This window comes from Protopterus annectens, chromosome 7.part1, assembly GCF_019279795.1.
Source record: "Protopterus annectens isolate FY-2018-M chromosome 7.part1, PAN1.0, whole genome shotgun sequence".
Taxonomy (NCBI): Eukaryota; Metazoa; Chordata; order Ceratodontiformes; family Protopteridae; genus Protopterus; species Protopterus annectens.
This window is the reverse complement of record NC_056740.1, coordinates 286,914,008-286,937,142: the sequence shown is the minus strand read 5'-3', so window position 1 is coordinate 286,937,142 and position 23,135 is coordinate 286,914,008. Positions and strand designations below refer to the sequence as shown.

Here is a 23,135-nt window from a genome sequence, read left to right as displayed (position 1 = left end):
CTATATCTGTATGTCATCTATGTTTATATCTATGTCTGTACCTATATATAGATGTAGATATGCAGATGCAGTCTACATTGAACAGACAAAATATCAATGTCTGAAACATTGACGTAAAACACTGAAACACGGAACATCAACAGCTACAGCACATGCTCTGAGGATTAGCAGGCAAAACCAAAAGCAAGTGTTTTTGCAGAGGGGGGGCCCACATATACTAACTCTGAGATCTCACAATCTCTGGGGAAAGGGCATATTCCCCTAGTTGCGATTGTCAGTCTCACACATGTCAACAATCTGTTTTTGTTGACCAAATGGTGTTGACCAAACAGATGTCAACATTTGGGCAATTTTCGCAAAGGTAAGTAACCTAAAATAAAAAAAAATAAAAAAATATATATATATATATATATATATATATATATATATATATATATATATGTGTGTGTGTGTGTGTGTTTATATATGGTTGCAGTCTGAAACACTGAACGCTCTTACAAGAAAACATTTTTTCAGGCTGTAAGTAAGAGCGAACACTTATTTGAGGGAAAATTGTTTTCACTGGGGTATTTGCCTCCAGCATTTAGCATGGATTTGTGATGCAGCAGGATAAGGGAATTTTCTCTCACTCCGCTGTTGTCCGGTCTCAGAGTTGATGTATATAATTAGCAGGGGTGTGTGTAAGTGCAGGGTTCTTGCCCCCTACAAAAACATGACTTTTAATTGTTGTTTTCAGTAATTTTTGATTTGATCTAAAAATAATCATACTTTTGATTGTCGATATATATATATATATATATATATATATATATATATATATATGTATATATATATAAATGGGTATCATTCAATTGATCTAAAGATCATTTTATAGAAATGGAATTTATGAAATTTATTCAAAAAAGTGATTTAATATATATTTATGCTAATCCTACATAAATCTACATAGAACATTGCTAAAAAGGGACGTTTGTCATTTCAGAATAAGTGGTATTAGTCCACGTGTTTGTGGGTTAGGGTTAGACTAAGGGCTAGGAAAGGTGACAGATTTAGTGTTGTGCCAACCTACTGCTGTATTTGCTGTGTGTCCTTTTGTCTTGTGTACTGGTGGTGTTTTGGAAAGGGTTTTTCTAAGGTGAAATGAAAGGTTAGAATTAGGGGATGGGATAAGGTTGGCATGCATTAGTAATGTAGACAGTATGGTGGGTAAGACATGGAAGAGAACTGTTATATTCCAATGAGCCCCAGACAGATCTGAGACAAACCTGCAAGTCTGCCACACAGACAGTAACTGCAGCTCAGGACTGAGTCCTGGATCTTGGATATTATCAGTAATCACAACTATTAAACAAAGAATTCTTTATCAAGTAGCATGATGTTAGCTTCTCTTTAGTAACCTCATTAAGGCAGTGAGTTTGATAATATATTTAACATTTCACACCACTTTTACCTTGTGCAATTCATGCTGTTTTGACAAGTTTTCACAACTGCAGCCTTGTAGAAAACCTACAGAGCTAACACACCATTCCTAATTATTTCTATTTCAAGTGATTTCTTTGAATTTTTAATTTTCTCTCTTCACCTTCTTTAGCAGGTATACATTCTTTTTTTCATGGGTTTTGGCCCCTTGTGGCTCCATTTCATCTTTGTTCTCTTCATGTACTTTCTTTTTGTTGACTCTTAAATGTATTCAACAGACTTACTTGACTTTTCTCTTTATAACCTGGCTACACTCTTTCTAGCAGATTGCTGTAAATTTGAAACTTTGTTTCATACATTCTTAATTGAATTGAATTTGTCTGCAGAATGTTTATCAGTGGGCTGATTTATTTAGTTCCAAACTCAGTGTATCCTGCAAAAGTTTTACTTTGGGACTGGATGTTCAGCCTTCTGTTTCTTAAGTTAGAGAAGTGTTTTAATTGACTCAGAGACTTGAGTAAAACAGCCTTACAGAAAACCTCATTTTCTGTTAGTTCTTGTACTGTAGACTATTAAACATTTAGGATACTCAGAGAGTGGGGTTCAAAAGACATGCGTAAAATGTTGGGCTGGCAACTCTGCACCGTAAAAATCTACTGCCAATCATTAGCAGACCGGAGTTTCTCTGTGGTGAACCCTAACTGGGAAAAGCCAAAAGAAGAAGAGCCAAAACCACTGATAAATATTTTGTCCAGATATTTTCCCTCTTTGCTTTTTAGAAATATGCACAGTGCATTGCTTTGACTTTAAGTTCATAATGAAAAGATGAATCCCAAATTGTAAATTGCATTTTTTGTACTGATTTCTGATATTAGTTGACAGTTGCTGGTAAGTCATAAAATAATATATTTGTATTTTTGATACCCTTGATATTTTACAGTAAAGGCAGTGTTGCAACTAAACTCTTCTGTAAATGATGGTATGAGGGTCAAATACTTGCTGCCAGGATTCAATTTGTATGAGGTCCTAATTAATTCAGCCAGAGAAACATACAAGTGGAGGGAGAAATCAGTTTTCCCTTGTGCTGTTTAGCAAGAAATATCTGTGCTGCATTTGTAGTCTCATGCTGTTACCATTAGTCCTATATCACATTATACAGCATTATGCAAGTGCCTGGATCTCTTCATATTCTGTTTTGTACTGACATTGAATAAACATAGGTAACATTTTCCCACTACTGCTATCTGCAGCCATGAAAAATCTTGTTTTAGGAAATAATAATCTTACTTATAAATAGCCTCTGCAAAGATCTAAGCAAATACATATAAGTTTAAATCATTTACAAGGATCTTTGTGCATCTGGAGGCCACAGCATATCTGGGAGTTGTGAAGAAAAATAGCTGTGTAATCCTCGTATACAGTCTTTTCACCATTTTTACAAATGCATAAAAATATAGATTATGTTAGAGGAAATTATTTTGTCTGACCTTATCTGTCCATTTTCCTACCTTTTGGATATGCTGTGAATATACAACTAACTAACAACCTCTTTTCCATTTCTAAAACCTATCATCAGACTTGCCTTGTAGCTTTGCCACGCATTTCTGAATTAATATGGACTGGAGAAACAATAACAGTTTTCCTTACTTCAGAGACATACCATATAGCTATGGTTAAGCTGAAGAATTTTACGAGTGCTTCAGGACAGAATGTTTGGCAGATTAAATTAAACAAACATATATATTGTTTGGGTCCATAGAGGTGGTATTTTTAGCTTCAGATAACATAAAATATAGTCCATAAAAATATTAGAGGAGATATTGTGAGACAGGAATTTGTTGAGCTGTAGTGGCTGTTTCTGGTTTGAAGTTGGCACTAAATGTATTGCAAGTGTTTTAGTGACATCTTGAGGGTCAATGTGGGTGACACCATTATGAATTTATGTAGTCTCTCTACATGTAATATTAACTCATCAAGATTTAAAGGTAAGTTATTGTCAAGCTATACCCTTTCTAAATAATCTAGTCCATATATGTTTTAAAACTACTGCTGTTTTAACCAGACTGGTCCATCATAAATGTGATATAGTGAAGAAATGCTATAAATATAATAATATAATGCTATAAAAACGATTGTTGCAGTTAGACAGACAGCAGTTCATGTCTGCAATAGGCACTTATATCCCAGCACTTGTGAAGAATTATAGTTCACGTTCTATGATATTGTCAGCCTCTTGAGAAATATGTATGAAGCAGAAATATCTGACATTTGTCAGTATGTTATCAAAAATATTGCCATCCATAGTTTTTTTTTGTTCTATTTGCTCCATATTGTTTCAGTTATTAGTTAAACTTTGGGCATTTAAGATCAATGTTATTTAGTTTATCTACTTTTTAGTATTTAAAATTGCCCATAATGATTTTTTTTAACATCCAGGAGTAGTTTTGAAATGTTCACGCTTTGTAAAAGACAGGGATACAGTAAATTCTTATATGCATGCTAACTGATTTTAGTTATTACGAGAGATTCCTGTTCTTGAGTTGTTTTCTAGGAAACAACACCACATATCCTACTAAGATTTGCACCAGTGAAATGAGGTATTCCCTGGAATTTGGAATGTGTAATTTGGATCTTTAAACTGTGTTAAAGAAATTATATGAATATCACCCTCCTCCATATGGAGGAAAACTTATTAATAAACCATTTTATTACCAAGACTTTAGCAGAGTCAACTTCATCTCTATTTTTTATCTTCCTTGTATGCGATTTCAGCAAAGTCCACTCTTCTATTGCCCCAACATGTACTGAAAAAATATTTTATTTTTAAGCAAAAAATGCTGAAGCTAAGCAGGATAAACTTGAAACGTAGAGAGGCTGAAGGAAAATCCACAAAAACTGGTGAACTTCCTTGTAATCTGTCCCACATGTTTTTTTTATGTAAGATTTGATAAACAAAGAGGTTGTCTAAAAAATCCCTAAACCAGAATACCGTTTACATAAAATGTTATTTTCCCTTATTTCTTTCTGTAGACTGTTTAAGGTGGTTATTTCAAAGAGCAATAATAATTATTATTTAAGAGAAGAGTTAGTATTTAAACTTGTGGAATGTGTATGTCTCTCTTTAATACTACATTGGATATAAAGTGCCGCCTTCCATGTTTCTAAATACCTTCTTCAAAATGTTTTGGTGATTGTCACATTTATTATATTATGTAAAGAACTAAAACAGAGAGCTCAAATACTTAGCCCATAGTCTGGCTTTTTTGAAGTAAATATCTCTTTCTATTCTCCATAACATGAATTACTAGACTTAAAGATCTTTATTTTTTCTTTAGTTTCTTTCTTTGACATTCTTTACATCAAGTGTAGCTAATTTCCATTTCAACATCTTAGTTTTCTTTCCATTATAATGGCACTATATGATACGTCTTTCCTAACAGTAAGTTGGGCCTTTATAAACTTACAGATGTCAAATCATCTCTCTCTTTATATTTCTGCACTCTCAGTAAAATGAAGAATGATGTATAGACTTTTTTCTACCAAGGAGAGCAACAGAAATCATCTGAACAGTTTAAAAAACAATTTAATATATTTTGTCACTTTGTCATATGCATTCAGAACTTATCCAGAAAGTTATCAAAATTTAATATGTTAAAAATAATTGAAATAAATGTTAAAGCCATTAAAGTAATACCGGTTTGCGAAAGTCTCAGACCTTCTCAGCTTTCTTGACTGTGAGCCCCTTTGACCACCCCTACCATCTTGTATCTGGCTAATATTTCTGTTAGTGAAAGCAGCCACAGGTGTGAGTGCTTTTCAAACATGCAACAGCATCACATTACTAGAAAGTATTCTTTCCTCTCTCTCCAATGATGTACACAATGAGACTACTATCATGGGTGATGTCAACATCAACTGGGTAACTCTCATCACAGTATCCCCTTCCACCTACATGGTTTCACCCAACTAGTAGCCACTCCTACTTATATCACTAAATCGACTTCGCATTCATCTATACTAGACTGGATCCTTGTGTCACACCCCCATAAATATCTCTTCCCTGAAACCCTACCTGATACCCTCAGTGATCACTGCCCAACTAAAGTTCTGCGCTTTAGCCCTCACATTCTTAAACCCCATAAAATCAAAGAATGTTGAAGTCTAAAGACTTTGACCCTAATGAACTCAACAGCCAACTCTCAGCCATAAACTGGTACTTTTTAAAACAGACTCACCTTGATGAAGCCATCATAGCATTTAACAGCATATTCCTTAACATACTCAACTCCCTTGCTCCAATACGCAATGTCAGAATAAAATCTACAATATCTCCTTGGCTAACTTCTTCCATTCGCTTCCTAATGGCTCAAAGAGACAAAATTTGGAAATTCTAGAACAAAACTAAACTGCCTTTTCACCTCCAACAATATAAACAACTTCATAACCTTACTAAGAAAGCAATTATTAATGACAAGACAAACTATTACTCAAATCCCCACCAAAACTTACAAACATAACCCAAAGAAATTCTGGCATACTCTTAATCAAATTCTTCATCCTGGTAAACCTTCTACTCCCCAACCTAACCCTGCTATCTCTGCTCTCCTAGCTGCAACTAACTTTAACTCTTACGTCATAGACTCTGCCAGTAAACTTATTAACCTTCCAAACTCTAATTCATCACCCCCCTCTGCCATTTCATCTGATCCCTCCTCGGCCTTCGACTTAAAATCAGTGTCCACCAAATACCATAAAATCTCTTCTTCTCAAACTTAAATCATGTCCTCCCTTGATTGATGGTGTTCCTCCACTCTTTCTCCAACTAGCTGCTAAATCCTTACCTTACCCATCTCTATTGTCATAAATCGATCTATTAGTGAAGCTAAAGTCCCAGCCATATGGAAAACATTTTACACTCTTCCCTTCCACAAAGGATGCAATGCCACTGAATTATCTAACTATAGGCCCATGGCAATTCTATCACCCCCTCTCCAAGATCTTAGAGAAATGTGTACACAAACTTGTACATGTACACTTATTGAATCCCCAAATGATGTGGATATTCTACAAAAAGGCCTTACAGGAACAGATGCTTGGTGCTTGAGCCATGGGCTCAAGCTCAGTGTCAAGAAATGTATAGTTATCCCCTTTGGGAAAAAACATGTACCCATGAATTACCACATAAGTGGCAGTACACTAAACACCGAAAGTGTGATAAGAGACTTAGGGACACAGGTGGACAGTGGTCTCACCTTCGATAACCACATCACCACAACAGTCAGGAAATCCTTCTATGTGGCACACCTCATCACTACAGGCTTTTCGTCCAGAAAAAAGGAGGTCATTATCCCCTCTGTACTCATCCCTCATTAGACCCATTATAGAATACAATGCCCAGTTTGGTATGTACCTCTCAAGATATCTACAACAACTGGAAAGGCTGCAGAAATACTTCACTAAAAGAATCAGCTTTAGCGCGCTTTTTCGCTTGTATTCAACTCAGCACAGCTCCTCGTGGTGTCCTGCAGAGTTCTACAAGCAGCAGAGAGCAAAAGAGTGACTTTTTCCTGATTTAAGTATTTTTTCTGGCTTTTTGATTATTTACTGCTTAGCGACTGCATTTTCGCCAGTTTATACAGCTCTGCATTCTATTTAAACTGTTTTTGTGTTGATTAACTGTTTTGCACATTTAAAAAAGTTATTTGTTGCTTAATTTTACCTGTAGGCTAACACACTCAAGTGCGCTAGCTGTTTAAAAGCATTTATAGCATTTACTGTCTGTTTTTCCTCTGTTTTCTGCAAAAAAAACATCTTGTTTTCCCGCCTTACTGAACTAGAATAGTCCAGTCTTCAGAGTTTGCTGATCTCTGGGCTTTGGCTTGGTTCCTGTGCTATTCCATATCCTATTTGGATAAAGGGAAGCTTCTTTGTTCACCAGTGGGAGTGGGGAGCACTGAGCAGCCTATTTGTCCCTAGAGCAGTGGTTCCAGCCAGAAACTTGTAGTCTATTGGCCATTTTGGGTCAATTCCTAGCTCTTTTCAACCCCCTGCTATAAAGCCCGCTTTAGCGCGCTTTTGCGTGATTTTGCGCGGAGTTGCCCATAGAGCGCCATCGGGCAGCGCCGGTTAAACAAGTTTAAACTATTTCTGGCTCCGCAAAGTCTGCTCTTCAATTTTTCCCTTAGAACTTCTCTACTTGCTATCTAAACAGTCTATTCTCTATCTCAAAAGCTCAGCACTTGCTCCTAAAGCATTTTTATATAGGTAAAGTACTTGTATACTAAACAAAGTACTACATTAGCCTAGAATCCCCTCGAGTACCCATTTCCCTATAGGTCCCTTCTGACTCAGTTACACAGCAAACATTTTTACTTTTTCTAGCATGTCGAAGGGTCAGTTGCTAGCGTCCTCTCCTGTTCAGCTGGTGAATCTGGGCATCTTGAGGCAATGTTACATTTGCCTCATGTACACAGACAACCCACTCCTTATCCCACAAAACACAAATACATGTGAGAGATGCAACTATATAGCCAAATTGGAGGCTGAGCTCTCTCAACTCAGGACTGGCAAGACCAGACAGGAGGAGAAGGAAACCACGCACACCACAAACCCAGTTTCACATAGAACTATCACAACTGCAAAACAAACACATAAACACACAAAGACATACTCGGAGGCACTGATCAAAAATCTACCAAAACTACAGAGGCCTCCAAAGCAGACACCCAAGCAACTGCCACCTCAAGACATAAGACATGCAACACATAGTTCTCAAAGTCAGTGTGCTAAACAGTCACAGCCCTTAAGGCCAAACACAATGCCAGACACACTTGTTATAGGTGACTCCATAGTCAGACACACTGACGTCCCACTCACCAGACTGAACAAGGAAAAGATCACAGTAAGCTGCCTGTCAGGCGCTAGAATCCGCCACATAACACAAGTACTCAGGTCACTCCACAGCAAGTACAAGTATGACTCAGTCATTGTCCATGCCAGTGTGAACGACCTGAGACGTACCTCCCTGGACTACATGAAAAGAGACATAGAGGAGCTCTCAGATTATGTAGCCCAGGCCGGTATGACCCTGACCCTGAGCAGTATCCTATCCTCACCAAGAATGATGCCACAATACAGAGACAAAATGATCAGCTTTAATAATTGGCTTAATTACTGGTGTCATTCTAAGGGGATCCAATGTCTGTCTGCCTGGGATGACATGCTTGACAAGCCACGCTGCTTCGCAAGGGATGGCTTGCACCTGTCACCCCTGGGCTTCCGGATATTGGCAAAGGCTCTTGCCACCCCCATAGTGCCTTTTTAGGCAAGGCTCAAATGATAAACCTACCGCCCTAGAAAACAAAAATGGAGAAAAACTAAGGGTAATACTGCTCAATGCCAGAAGTCTAAAACCTCAAGATGCACGCCTCAAGCCCTCCTCAGTATGGAGAACATCGATGTCTGTGCTGTGACTGAAACCTGGTTCAAGGCTCCTGAGAGCACCCCAGCACTATCAGGTTATACCTCATATCATGCGTTCCGGCCCCAAAATCCTGACCGAACCACAAAAGGAGGGGGAGTATCCATATTCATAAAGGATACCCACACCTCCAGGTTAGTGGCAATGCACGAAGCATCGGAGACCATCCAGGTGCAATTAACCATAGGTAAAACTGCCCTACAGTTTGTAGCATGCTACAGACCACCTTCTTAAACTCAGGAAACCCACACAGCCTTCCTGAAGACACTAGAGAGTATGAATGTCTCTCCAAACACCATCATATTGGGTGACTTCAACTACCCAAACATAGACTGGGAACATTACTCAAGCCCCAACACCCTAGCCCAAAGGTTCCTGGAGTTCATAAACTCAAATGCTATGGAACAACTAGTCACCATTCCCACAAGAGGAGAAAATAGACCTGATCATCACAAACATGGGGTCAAAATGCTCCACACCGCAGGTATATCCCTCATTGGTGAGATCAGACCATAAATTAATCTCATTGGAGATCCACATCCCGCCCCCACCCCCAGCAAAAAAGACCACAGTGAAGATCTTCTCAAAAGCAAACTTCACACTTCTTAAGACTGGAGTGGTATCCTTCAAGGCCCCCGAGCCAGTGGAAACCACAACCCACGCTGCTGAAACCCTTACAAATGCCTTCTACGAGCACCTCCAGGAATGTATGGATCAAGCAATCCCTAATAAAATCAAGACCCTTTCCACCAAAGGCAGGTGCCCAGTCTGGTGGACCCCAGCCATAAACAAACTCTCCAACAAGAGGAGAAAGCTACTACATGACAGAGCAAAATCCCTAAAAGGGAAGGCATCTCTGATCAATACTAGCAAAAAACTACGATCACTCATAAAATCATCCAAGGCCAACTTTGAGAGAAAAATCGCTAATGACACAAAAGACAATCACAAGGCCTTCTTTAGCTATGTTAGAAACCTGGGTGGAAACTCCCAGATATGCTCAGAATTAGTCCAAAATGATAAAAAAATCACTGAACCCGCAGACATTGCCAACATACTGGCAGACAGGTTCAGTGCAAATTCCCCCCCCCCCAAAGGAGAAATATCTATCCCACCAGAGTCTAGCCTCCCAAACATCTCAGATGCCCAGGTGAGAGCTGCTCTCTCTAAAGCAAAAAACACAGCATGAATGGGACCGGACGGTGTCCCCGGCTGGGTGCTACGAACTCAATGAGGAACTAAACCCACACATAAGGCTGCTGTTTAATCTTAGCCTTACTACAGGATACGCCCAAAGAATGGCGACGGCAACTGTGGTCCCACTCCACAAAGGCGGTGCTTCTACGGACCCTGGAAATTACCGCCCCATAAGCTTGACGAGCCTTGTCTGCAAAGCTATGGAGAGGATCATAATGGAACTCATAAATAAAGACATTGGGGACCTACAGACACTGGATCCTACCCAATTTGGCTTTGTCAAGGGCAGATCCTGCCTCTTGAACTTGGTCGACTTTTTCGAAACAGTCACTAAGGCCATTGATGAGGGTAAGGCAGTTCACACAGCCTACCTTGACCTAGCAAAAGCGTTCGACACAATACCCCACTCGGGCATCATAGAAAAGCTCACCAGCTTAGATGTAAACCCATATGTCACAAGATGGGTTGCAAACTGGCTCAAGGACAGAACACACAGGGTTAGAGTTGCTGGTGCCATGTCAGACTCTAAGCCGGTCACGAGTGGTGTCCCACAGGGCTCAGTCATCCTCCAGAGAGGTCTCATAGAAATGGATAACTGGTGCCAGAGCCATGACCTTAAGCTAAATGCCAAAAAATGTATAGTCATACCCTTTGGGAAAAACAAGGTAACCCCTAATTACCACATAGGTGGTAATCCATTAAACACGGAAGAAGTTATCAGGGACCTGGGGACCCAAGTTGACAGTAACCTCTCTTTTGACACTCACATTGCCAAAGTGGTTAGGAAGACCTTCTACATTGCCCACCTGATCATGAAGGGATTCACATCCAGATCAGGAGAGGTCATTGTACCCTGTACTCTTCACTTATCAGACCAATGATTGAGTACAACGCCCCATTCAGAATGTACCTTACCCGACACCTGCAGCAGTTGGAAAGACCCCAAAAGTTCCTCACCAAAAGGATAAAGGGCTCAAACATATGTCATACGATGCCCGACTGAAGAAACTCCAGCTCTATTCAGTCGCATACCGTCTGCTCAGAGGTGATCTGTGCCTGACATACAAGGCCATGTCCAACCCGGAATTAATGGACATGCTCCACCTCAAAAAATCCAAATCCACCAGAGCCATGAGAGCAAGAGACTTAAACCTCAACACGGATATAAATAGGATGTGCTGGAGGGACAGATTCATCACCCAGAGACTCCCTACACTATGGAACAGAATCCCAGTCCATGTGAGGCAGAGCCCCTCACTGACTCTGTTCAAGAGAAATCTTGACGAGTGGATGGGAGATCATAGGTTTACCCCGGAAATCATCTCTGTGCCACTGCTGGACAGAGGCACAGCAAACTAATGGGTATAGTATTCTCATCCTAAGGGGTGGTGAAAGCCACACACACTCTGGCTAGGCTTATAAATGCCCTAGGGCAGATAGCCTAGTATGAACCTATGAACCTATGAACCTAAAGAAGATGCCCTATGCTGATTGTCTAAAAAAAACTCCAGCTATACTAAGTCGCATATCATCTACTCAGAGGCAACCTCTGCTTAACATTCAAAGCCATGTCAATTCCAGAGCTGTTAGACATGCTACACTTAAAGAAATCCCAATCCCTCAGACTTACATGCTCCAGGGATCCAAACCTTGTCATCACAATGAACAAAACATGCTGGAGGGATAGATTCCTGACCTAGTGCCTCCCCAGACTCTGGAATAGACTGCCCATACATGTCAAGCAGAGCGCCTCTTTAGCCCTCTTCAAAAGGAACCTTGACGATTGGATGGGAGATAGGAAATGCACCTCAGGGATCATTTCAGTCACCCTGCTAGACAGGGGTCCATGGAAGTAAATAGTATGGGAAGAAATAGCCAGGGAATTGTTATGGCTAGGCTTGTACAGCCCCTAGGGCCGATAGCCTAGACCAACCTATGAACAAACAAACCCTACAATACCCTACAGATGAAAACCAAATCACCCCTACTCATCATGGTTTTTGCCCTGGCCACAGTACATCTGCTGCCCTCATTTCTTTTACAAACACTATCTCACAAGCTACAGATCACAATAAACTTGTATCTTGTCTCTTTCTTCATCTCTGAAAGGCATTTGACACCATCTGTCACCCTCTACTGTTAGGTTTAATAGAGAGAGTTTATCTATCTACCACCAATATTTCCTGGTTCTCTAGTTACCTAAGTAACCGTTTCCAATCTGTCAAATGGAACTCTGCTGCACTCCCGAATGCCTTATATAGATGGGAGTACCTCAAGGGTCAGTTCTAGGAACACTGCTATTTAATGTTTTTACTAATCAACTATCTAGCTCTACCCCTCACTCTTCACTTGTTCGTATGCAGATGACTCCACAGTCATCTCCATTACTGACTATTTTACTGAACTCCAAACTATAACACAGAACTCCGTCTTTTTTATCGAAAACTGGCTCAACCAAAGCCATCTTATTTTCAACCACAAAAAAAAACAGCTATTACTTTTTTTACAAAAAACAATGTCTTACCTGAGACCATCTTTCACCATTACTTCCCATAACAATACCTCTGTCTCAGTTGACAGTCACACTAAACTACTAGGAGTCATTATTGATGATCAACTAAAATTTGACCTATATGTCCTAAGTAACATTAAGAAAATCAAAAACTTAGTCTCCTTTATAGAAATAAAAACTTTCTTGCAAGCAAAACTAAAATAGCTCTTTCACATGCCTACCTATTACCTACCCTTCTTTATGGCTCTCAAATTTTCATCAATCTATAGGCTACACTTACAGTTAAACTAGAATCCACTTACAACAAGGTAGCTAAATTTGCTGTTGAACTGCCATACTCATCTCATCACTGCCTCGCTGTCAGGAAACCGAACTGGTTAGAATTACCACATAACCTCCTCCTTTCTCAACTCCAGATAATTCATTCTATTCTTTACCAGCCCGCATTTTGTCCCAGCATCTCCTCTATCATCTCCCACTACACCCCTGCAAGAACACTGCCGTGCTCTGAACAACATCTCCTGTCCATTCACAAACCTGTGATTAACTCAGGAAAAAACCTTTATAGCTATCTGCCTGCTGTGAACTGGAATAAATTACCACTAGACATCCGTCTTCTTAGACCCAAACCCCAATTCAGAAAGGCAGTAAAAAATCACTTAAGTAAAACTAAACTATGTCAGTGCTATCTCCCACCTGATGACTCACCTCTCTTAGCCACTCTTTCTCTCCTGTTTTTTCTAAATTTTTACAACTCTTTTTCTTAACACTCTTTTTTCTTTAATTTGTAAATTATCTTTCCTTCGTCTTTGCCTCTATTCTCTTTTAGTATTCTTTTTGTTACTTAACCTCTTCTTTCATACTATGCCAGTTTATCTTGTTTCTAATATATGACCTTTAAACAGTCAAATGAATAAGCTTAGTAACCCTTTCTTATTTGTAACCATACTCTTATCAATTGTGTTGCCCTATAATTATAACCGTATGTATTCTTGTACTCTGCATTGTACCTACACCTGCTATAATGCTGATTCTTATTTCCATATATTTTTAACCTGCTTTAGTTATTCTATGTATGTTTCTTGTTTTATTAATTGAATACTAAGTCAACGTTATTATATGTATTTACTGTGCAGCTTTTCTCTCCGGGTCTCCACTGAAAAAGGGCTCTGTCCCAGTTGGACCATCCCGGTCAACAAATGTCAAATAAATAAATAAATAAAATAATGTCTATATCTCTATGTCCTTACAAATTGAGGACCTCCTTTTCATAACATATTATCAAGTATTGCAGCTGAATTTTCTGAGAAAGTATACTGCTCCACTTAGTCATTAGGAAAGCTGCCATTTTGTTTGGTCTTTTTATTCTAATTACCATGTGACTATGAATCCCACCATGTGTTCTTTTTCATCTTCCACTGTTATCACCATCATCACTAAGGTCTGGAAGAAGATGACACCTGAGAAGCAGCCATCATACAACAGAGTTAGGGATGCTGAACCTAATGTATCCCGCCCTCCCCCATGACAGTTGTTAAGTTCACCACTGAAACAGAACTTACAGTTCTGGTTCTCTGCAGTGTGCATGTTTCCACAAAGTTCATACCTGCTTGGCAAACCAAATGTCTTAACTCAGTTTCACTCATGCTGTACTATTGCTCAGACTCATTTAGGTGCTTGTATTGAAGCTGGCCTGTACCACTTCCTTTATTCCAGGCTAGATGAGTTGACCTTGACATCTCACTCCAACCATCTTGCCAATTCCTCCTAAGCCTGGATCCACTAAATGCAGTCAGGGTTTCATTCCTGTGTGCCACAGAACTGGCTCTATGGATTACGATTTGAAAGTAAAAATATATATATATTTACATCATAAAAGAGAATTCCTTCTAAAATGTATATTTTTTTCTAAAAATGTTTTTTGTATAACCCAAAAGCTCACTTGTAAACTACAATGGTACTCATAAAATATATAGAAAGAATTCTGCAGCAGATAATCATACTTCCTTGCTTTTGATGTTCACATCTCCCAGAACTGGGATTTTCCTGGATACATAATCGGTAATAGACACTGCCACAATTTTTCCAAAAACCAGCAAATATGATTAAATGATATGTTAGAAACATATGGCTGTAATATAGCAAAAGGTTGATGTTACCTTATTTTCCTACAAGTAGTGCCAAAAGTTAATCTTCTTCCAGAACAGATATTATGATATAAACAGCAAGTTACATTCAAAAAAGTCAGAAATCCCTTGCTTGCTTACCAGGTTATAAACTCTATAATATGATACAATAATGACTTCTTGATTGTGCAGCCAGAATTCTTGTAATGATAAAATTACTAAGATGGTAATATGAATTCTACATACCACATCCTCTCACACTCTGCTAAACCTACCTATGCTCCATGTTCCAGTTTTAAATAAATTTCTCTCATTCCCTGAAAAAGGTCTCAAACCAAGATTCATTGTGTTATTTACTTCCATAGCAAAATTAGCTAAACTGCCTGATAGATTTATTTCTTTCAAATAGGACTGTAAGAAAACCGATGTCCGTTGCCCTTCCTAGTTGAATTTCCTTGTCTATTAATTTCCAAAAGCAAAAGGAAGCTCTCTAGAAATGAAAGTATTGGTCACAGACCGACCTGCATAGTTAATGAAGAATGTATAAATAAATAATTAAAAAAAAATGCTTAAATGTCTGTGTCACCTACTCATTACATCTAGGACGGTCTATGTACTATTGCAAAGGGATAGCTCCATGTCAGTCTAATTCTGTAATGACGATATAATAATTACTTATAATTCATCTTCTAATAGTCCTTCTGATTCCTGTATGTTAACCATGTCATGAGCAAAGAGTAACGTTACACTGCCTGTGTTATCCTTCTTTAGACTTCACATTTTTTTAAATAATCCTGTATATTTGAATCCTACTCTCATCCATCCAGCTAAACCAAATTTTGGAATTTTTATCTGCTTTTGGGTTCATTATGAATAATCACATTTGCTTTAATCAATATAAGATTAGTACCCCTTCACTCCACAAAATGGAAACAACATCCCCACACCCCAAACTACATGCACAAACAGAGAGAGGAGTGAGAAAGTGAAGAAAATGCAACATCCACATTCTTGCTTTTCTTGGTGCCTCACTGCCCTAGAAGTGTCTACATTAGATCATCGAAACGGCTGAATTTCGAATGATCTAATATCAAACTCAATATCTCGAATGCTGAAAACAGTGAAGTTGCACAAAACCGAATTCTTTCCTAGGGAAAGAATTCGGTTGGCCGTTGTTGTGGCTTCACTGTTTTCAGCGATGCAGTGAAAAGTATCGGGTTGGGTTAAGGTAAGTGTGCGATTTGTGCGGATGTTCGGATTAGGGTGCCGGTTGGGTGAGTGAGGGTTAGGGTGCAGGTCAGGTAAGTGTGCGATTTGTGATGGACGTTAGGGTTAGGGGCGGGTTAAGTGAATTAGGGTTAGGGCGCGGGTGAAGTGAGTGTGTGATAGTGACAGAATTTGGCGTTAGGGGAGGGTTAAGTGAGTTAGGGTTAGGGCGTGGATGAGGTGAGTGTGCGATAGTGAGAATTTGGGGTTGGGGCGGGTTAAGTGAGTTAGGGATGGGGCGCGGGTGAGGTGAGTGTGCGATAGAGATGGACCGGACCTTAGGGTTAGGGTCTGGGTTAAGATAAGTGGATAGATAGTAGTGTATCTGCAGTGTAGGGTTAGATGTAGCTTTTAAGTGTATGTGTGTGGAGTGCTGCTTTTTCGTGTGTTTGTGGTGTGTGTGTGTTTCTCGGAACATCAAATTTTTTCCCTAGGAAAAAAATTGCCATTTTGAGGTTTCGATATTGTTAGAGTTTGGGTTTTGCAGTTTGACGTTACAGCATTCGATAATGAGCCATTTCGATGATCTAATATAGACCCCCCCCCCAAGAATAATGTTGGTGATGTTTGATGTCTGGAGCTTTGATTACCAAACAGGCCTGTCCTACTTCTTGCTGTTTAATATGTATTGGAATTATTGTCTATTTCAGTAACCTAAAGGGTGTCCTTCATTTTGAAATCCCCGTACCTCCTACATAGATCTTCTCTACAGTAGATGGGGAAATTGATATTCTGTATTAGATATTACTTCACATTGTGTTATATCTTCCTTGATGGCAGAAGAAGGTAGTTAGCCTATGTAGTCTGTGCATTAAAAGTTCTACTTCTCCTCCATTCCTGTTCCCCTCTGTCCCTTATGACTTCTTAGATGCCTCCATTAATTCCTTTTCTACCACTTCTAATGATAACCTATTCCATGGGTACACAACCTCCTTTATGAAGAAGTACTTTTACAAATACATTACATAGTCTGTCCCCAAATTTTGCTGATCTGTTCCTCAAACTCCCTCAAAGTCCTTTAGTTGTTTGATTTACTGTTTGTTTAAAAGGTATGTGTGCTCATTCACTAACCCTTCTCAGTCATGTTCTGGGCCGTAGTGCACACAGTGAAACTGAAACAGACAAAAATACATTAGGTTATACAAGAAAGAATTTTAACCCAAAAATTATAGTGGTAGAAGAACACTTTCAACCTGTTAAACAAGCCAAAGGTTTGTAACTATTTGTCAGTAATCCATAACATAGATTGCTAAGGCAAGCATAGCTCTCAGCTGTCCAGATTTTCACAGAATTTCCACATTTTTGCCTTATATTTTCGATCTGTTCCTTATAACATTTGTGGTTTTCTGGCAAGTTATTGAGAACTGAGGTTAATAAATAAAGACAGACATTTGAGTTATAGGCTTCATATCCATCAGAAAATGTATGCTAACACAAAACCCTTTATTCTATGAGCTTTTTTAGTTTATAAGAGCAATATTTAAAATGTGTCTCTATTATTTGGCCTTTGTACCTACAACATCTTTTCTTTGTCCAGATTTCTTGTGCTAAGAAGATGAAAGCAAGTTACAATTGCAAATAATGCTTAAATATAGTTTGCTAAGTCATTCAACAATTTTTTTTCTAACGACAACTGGAGCTTGCAAGTAAGTATTCCAGTGCATTTGAATGTGAATACAGTATGGTTTTATTTGTTCCTTTCACTAACATGTTGAGACAAGGAAGTCCATGCTGTAAGAGACATTGTGGTATAAGAAATTGTCTCAATCACTAAGCCAAAATCAGATCTTTTCAGCTTTAGGACTCCCTGGCTTTGTGTCCTAAGTGGACAGTATGGAATCAGGGTATCTAACCTATATGCAAGTAACAGGCAGTACTCCAGATATAATACTTGGAGTGTCACTCAACCTCTAATAACAAGACAGCTTTTTTCAGATAAACAATTATGTCCAGGTGGGTTGGAAAGAGTAATAATCCTACAGTATTTATTTAGGGATGTCTTCACAATAGCAATGCTAATTCAACAATGTAAAGCAGCTCTAGGCAAAGCATGTTTTGCATTTTGAATTAGTACATCAAACCCTATAGCTCTTTGGTGTCCATGGTAACCAGATTAGAGAGCAGTAGCTCATCTTGAGATGCTTAAGAGTTTTCCAGACAAATCCCAGTTTGCCCTTCTCTTGCAGATAGGTATATATTCTTTAAATGAAGACTATATTTAGATTTGAGATTCTCAGTGTACAATTAACAAACCTTTCTTAATGTTCACAGTATTATCTTTGTCTCTTGTTACAGCTCAAAGTTAAGGCAAAACTCTATTCATTAACAAAACCCTATTCAGTAGCAGATGCCATAGGGTTTTCAGTTTAGTTACCCAGTCCACTGTTACTTCATCTTCTTCTTTTTATAATGAACCACCATTATATCTAATTTATTAAGAAGACTCTGTCCCTTGGCATTGCCACTAGCCCAGCTCGTAATACTAGCCCAGCCCATAAGATCACCAGAACATCCAAGCTAGTTGTTCCCTGGAACTGCAAGGCTGAAGGGACAGACTCCTTGGCATGTCCTTTAGTAAGACATGGCTGCTTTCCCACTCATACATTTTGGTAGCAGCATCCACCTACCCCAACTCCAGACAACCCAGTGGAAGCTTCTAAGCTAACCACACTGAAAGCAGTGAGGCCGCTCTTTTTATCATGTCATCCACGATTACTTCAGTTCATAAACACAACAAGATAGATGAGTATATTAATCTGCTACACTGTTAGAAGGCATAGGATCCACCCCTCCCAGCACATCCCAGTTTGAAACCTGCAGTATATTCAAATACCCCCTCTTCCCATCAGAGTTCATTCTGTCGGAATTGTTGCTTGTCTCCCAGAAACTCCTCTATTCTCGCTCTTTTTAGACACCAGAGTGTACTAGTGTTCTAATCTCCTTACCTGCACCTTTCTTGTCCTAAAGATCCTAGAGAATTAAATGAATGTGAAGGTTAAACAGATGCAACCTTGTCTGAACCCGGTCCAGCTGTGCCAGACTGAATCTTTAACTTTCAGATTCTAGTTGTATATGACAATGCAACCCAGTTATCCCCCACCCCCTTCATAACTTTTTTTAACACCTTTATTAAAGTCACATATTTTGAACAATGGCATGGGTATGCTACAGTTAAAGAAAAGAAAACACACTATTGCAAACATTTTATTTATTTCATGCATTATACATATATGGTTTCTATTTGAGCAATTACCATTCACTCCAACAATACATATATTGTTGAAGTCCTACCTTCCTTTAAATTTCACTCCTACTTGAACATAATTATGCATTTATTGTTCCAACAAATTCCATTTGTTCATTTGTTTCTATGTAATTTGTTCCTTCCCTTTTCTAAAGACTCAGTCCACAAACATTTTATCTCCTTTACAATATTTAGTAGTTCAGTCATGGTTGGTCTAGGCCCTGATCTCCATTCTCTAGCAATTGTCTTTCTGGCAGCCAATAGCACCAAACCATGAAAGGACTCACCATGTCTGGGCAACTCAGATTCCACATCCCAGCCCAAAAGAATCACTTCCATAGCCCTGAATATCCACTGCCCCAATATCTCAGACTAAGCACTCTGCAGGGAACCTTCAAAATCTGCCAGCTCATCTCATTCCGAAAAACCATGCCTCAGTCACCTCTCTCCCAGCAATCAATCCCCCCCCCCCCCACACCAGCACCTGCCATCTTCCAATGAAAAAACTCTCTCATGTCTGCATGGGGTAAAAAAAATACAAAAGTGCCAAACCCTCTGACATTTGATGCACACCCAGGAGCCACAGAAATGCCTTACCACTGCTCCCCAGTGCAGGGTCATACAATTTAACTGAATGTGAGGTTATTTTTAATATAGATTAAGACTCCTCCACCTCCATGGCTTTACTGTAAATTTTCAGGGTCTACGTATTAGTTTCTCCTCAAGTGCTTGGCAGTGCTCTGTACAGACTCTGACACCTTGAGTGACATTTTTCCTAAAAGGACTATATAAAGAAACAGCTCCAGTGCTTAGTAATAATAACCATCCATCCTGGCATGTCTAAAGGTCAGTTTCCTGTGCTTTCTCCTATTAACCTGGTGAACTTGGGCAGTGTAGCAACTGCCTCATTTACACAGACAACCCTGTCCTCTTACCTCCCAACAATCAGACTTGTGAGGGATGCAATTATATATCTAAATTGGAAACCTTGCACTCTCAATCCAAGACTGGAATAGCTGGTCAAGAGGAGAAGGTCAACACCTGCATCACACCACCTGCAACACATACTCCTCCAGACCACCCACCATCACAGCTCTCACATAAAAACACAAACCACACACCCACCTTTGTGGAGGCTCTCAATAGAAATCTACCCAAACAGCAGAGACCTCCAAGGCAGAAACGCACTCAACCACCACAACACAGCACAAACCACAAGACCCATAGCTCACTTACACAGTGTGCCCCTCAAGCTAAGCCCCTAAGGCAAAACGGCTTGACCAATACACTAATCATAGGTGACTCGATAGTGAGGCACACTGATGTCCCACTCACTAGGTTGAATAAGGAGAAGGTAACAGTCAGCTGTCTATCAAGTGCCAGAATCCGACACATAACACACACACTCAGTGCACTCCACAACAAGTACAGGTATGATTCTGTCACTATCCATGTGGGTGTGAATGACATGAGACACACCTCCCTGGACTACATAAAAGGAGACATGGAGGAGTTCTCAGATTATGTGGCCCAGGCAGGTATCAACCTAGACCTGAGCAGCATCCTACCATTGCCCAGAATGATACCGCAGTACAAGCAGAAGATGATTGACTTCAACAATTGGGTATGTTTCTGGTGTCATTCTAAAGGGATCCAGTATCTGTCTACTTGGGAAGACATGATTGACAGACCTTGATGCTTTGCCAAAGATGGCCTGCATCTGTCACCCCTGGGTTTCCGGATAGTGGCTAAGGCTCTTGCCTTCCCTATAGTGCCTTTTTTAGGTGATGTTCCAAAGACCAAATTACCACCATAACAGCTATAAATAAATGCAATCTGAGGGTCATGCTGCTCAGCACTACAAGTCCAAATCTCAAGATGCACTTGCTTGAAGCACTCCTCAAAATGGAGAACATCGACATTTGTGCTGTAACAGAGACCTGGTTTAAAGCAGCAAAAAGCACCCCTGTGCTACCAAGCTATAACTCATTCTACACCTTTTGGCCCCAGAACATGGACCAAAGCTCCAAATACGGTGATGTCTCCATATTCATAAAGGATATGCACACCTCCAGACTAGTAGCCCAGCATAATGCATCTGAGATACCCAATGTTAGTTGTACCTGAAGTAAGACAACGATCCAGGTCGTAGCCTGCTATAGGTCCCCAACCATGTCCCAAGACTCTCACTCCATGTTCCTAAGCACCCTGGAAACTATTAGGGTCCAACCCAACACTCTCATACTAGGTGACTTCAACTACCCCTCCATCAACTGGGAAAACTACTCATGCACCAATACACTGGGCCAACACTTCCTGGAATTCATCAGTTCCAATGCCTTGGACCAGCTCATTCTTACCCCCACTAGAGGAAGCAACATCCTTGACCTGGTTATTAATAACATGGGCAACCGTTGCACTACACCAATAGTCAGTTCCTCCCTGGTTAGATCCGACCACAAATAGATCACCATGGAAATCCACATCTCACCCACACCCCCTGCAAAGGTAACCACCATGAAAACCTTCTCCAAAACTGACTTTGGGCTCCTAAAAACAGAGGTGGCTAACTTCACAGCACCCATGTCAATGGAAAATAGATGCATGACTGCTGAATCATACACCAATGCACTGTATGAACACATAACTAGCCATACCCAACAGAACCAAAACGCTGCCCTCCAAAAAAAGAAAGCCAACCTGGTGGTCCCCTGCCATTAATAAACTCTACAATAGAAGGAAGAAACTGTTGCAGAAAAAAGGTCTAGTCCCAAGACTGGAAAAACTCCCTTATTAGCCTCAACAAAAAGTTGAGATCCCTCATCAAAACCTCTAAAGCCAGCTATGAAGGCAGAAGTGCAGCAGACACTAAAAGCAACCACAAAGGCTTCTATAGTTATATCAAGAATCTCCATGGCAATACCCAGGTTTGCTTTCAGTTACTGCACAATGATACCTCTTATACTGAGCCAATTCAGTGCCCTCCTTTCCCCCCAAAGGACCAATCACAATACCAGAGAAATGCCAGGCACTCAGCATTACTGCAGCACAAGTTAAAGCTGCATTGTCCAAGGCCAAGAATACAGCTTCCATGGGACCCGACAATATCCCTGGATGTGTTCTACATGAACTAAAAAGTGAACTGGCACCACATATGTGTTCCCTGTTCAATCACAGCCTTACCTCAGGCTTTGTCCCTACTGAATGGCGCACTGCTACAGTCATCCAGCTCCATAAAGGGGGAGCGACTACAGACCCTGGGAATTATCACCCCCTTAGCCTGATGAGTCTGATATGTAAGGCTATGGAGCGCATCATCATGGACCTAATTAACAAGGATATAGGGAATCTCCAAACTCTAGATCCCACTCAATTTGGTTTTGTGAAAGGTAGATCATGCCTGCTCAACCTGGTTGACTTCTTTGAGTTAGTCACCAGAGCTGTGGATGAGGGCAAGGCAGTTCATATAGCCTACCTCAATCTGGCCAAGGCCTTTGATATCATTCCCCACTCAGGAATTATTGATAAACTCACCAAACTAGGCATCAACCCCCTATCTCACTAGATGGGTTGCAAATTGGCTCACAGAACCCACAGTGTGAAAGTAGTGGACTCCAAGTTAGACTGCCAACCAGTCATGAGTGAAGTCCCACAGGGATCAGTCCTGGGTCCTCTCCTGTTTGGCATCTACTTCTCAGAAGTCCAGGCCAACATGGAGGGACTCTGACTGACCAGGTTTGCCAAGAACTGCAAGCTGAGAGTCATTATTAACTCCCCAATTGATGTAGACATCCTACAGAAAGGCCTCACTGAGACCAATGACTGGTGTCAAAACCATGGCCTTAAGCTTAATGCCAAAAAATGCGTTGTCATCCCCTTTGGGAAAAACTC

The 23,135-nt window shown here is 40.0% G+C and overlaps 1 protein-coding gene across 1 annotated transcript in view; it reads left to right on the top strand.

Annotated features, from left to right (window-relative positions):
- The window catches only part of KLHDC8B (kelch domain containing 8B), a 1,966,070-nt gene that overhangs the window by 212,255 nt on the left and 1,730,680 nt on the right, over window positions 1–23,135 (top strand). The window lies entirely within an intron of this gene.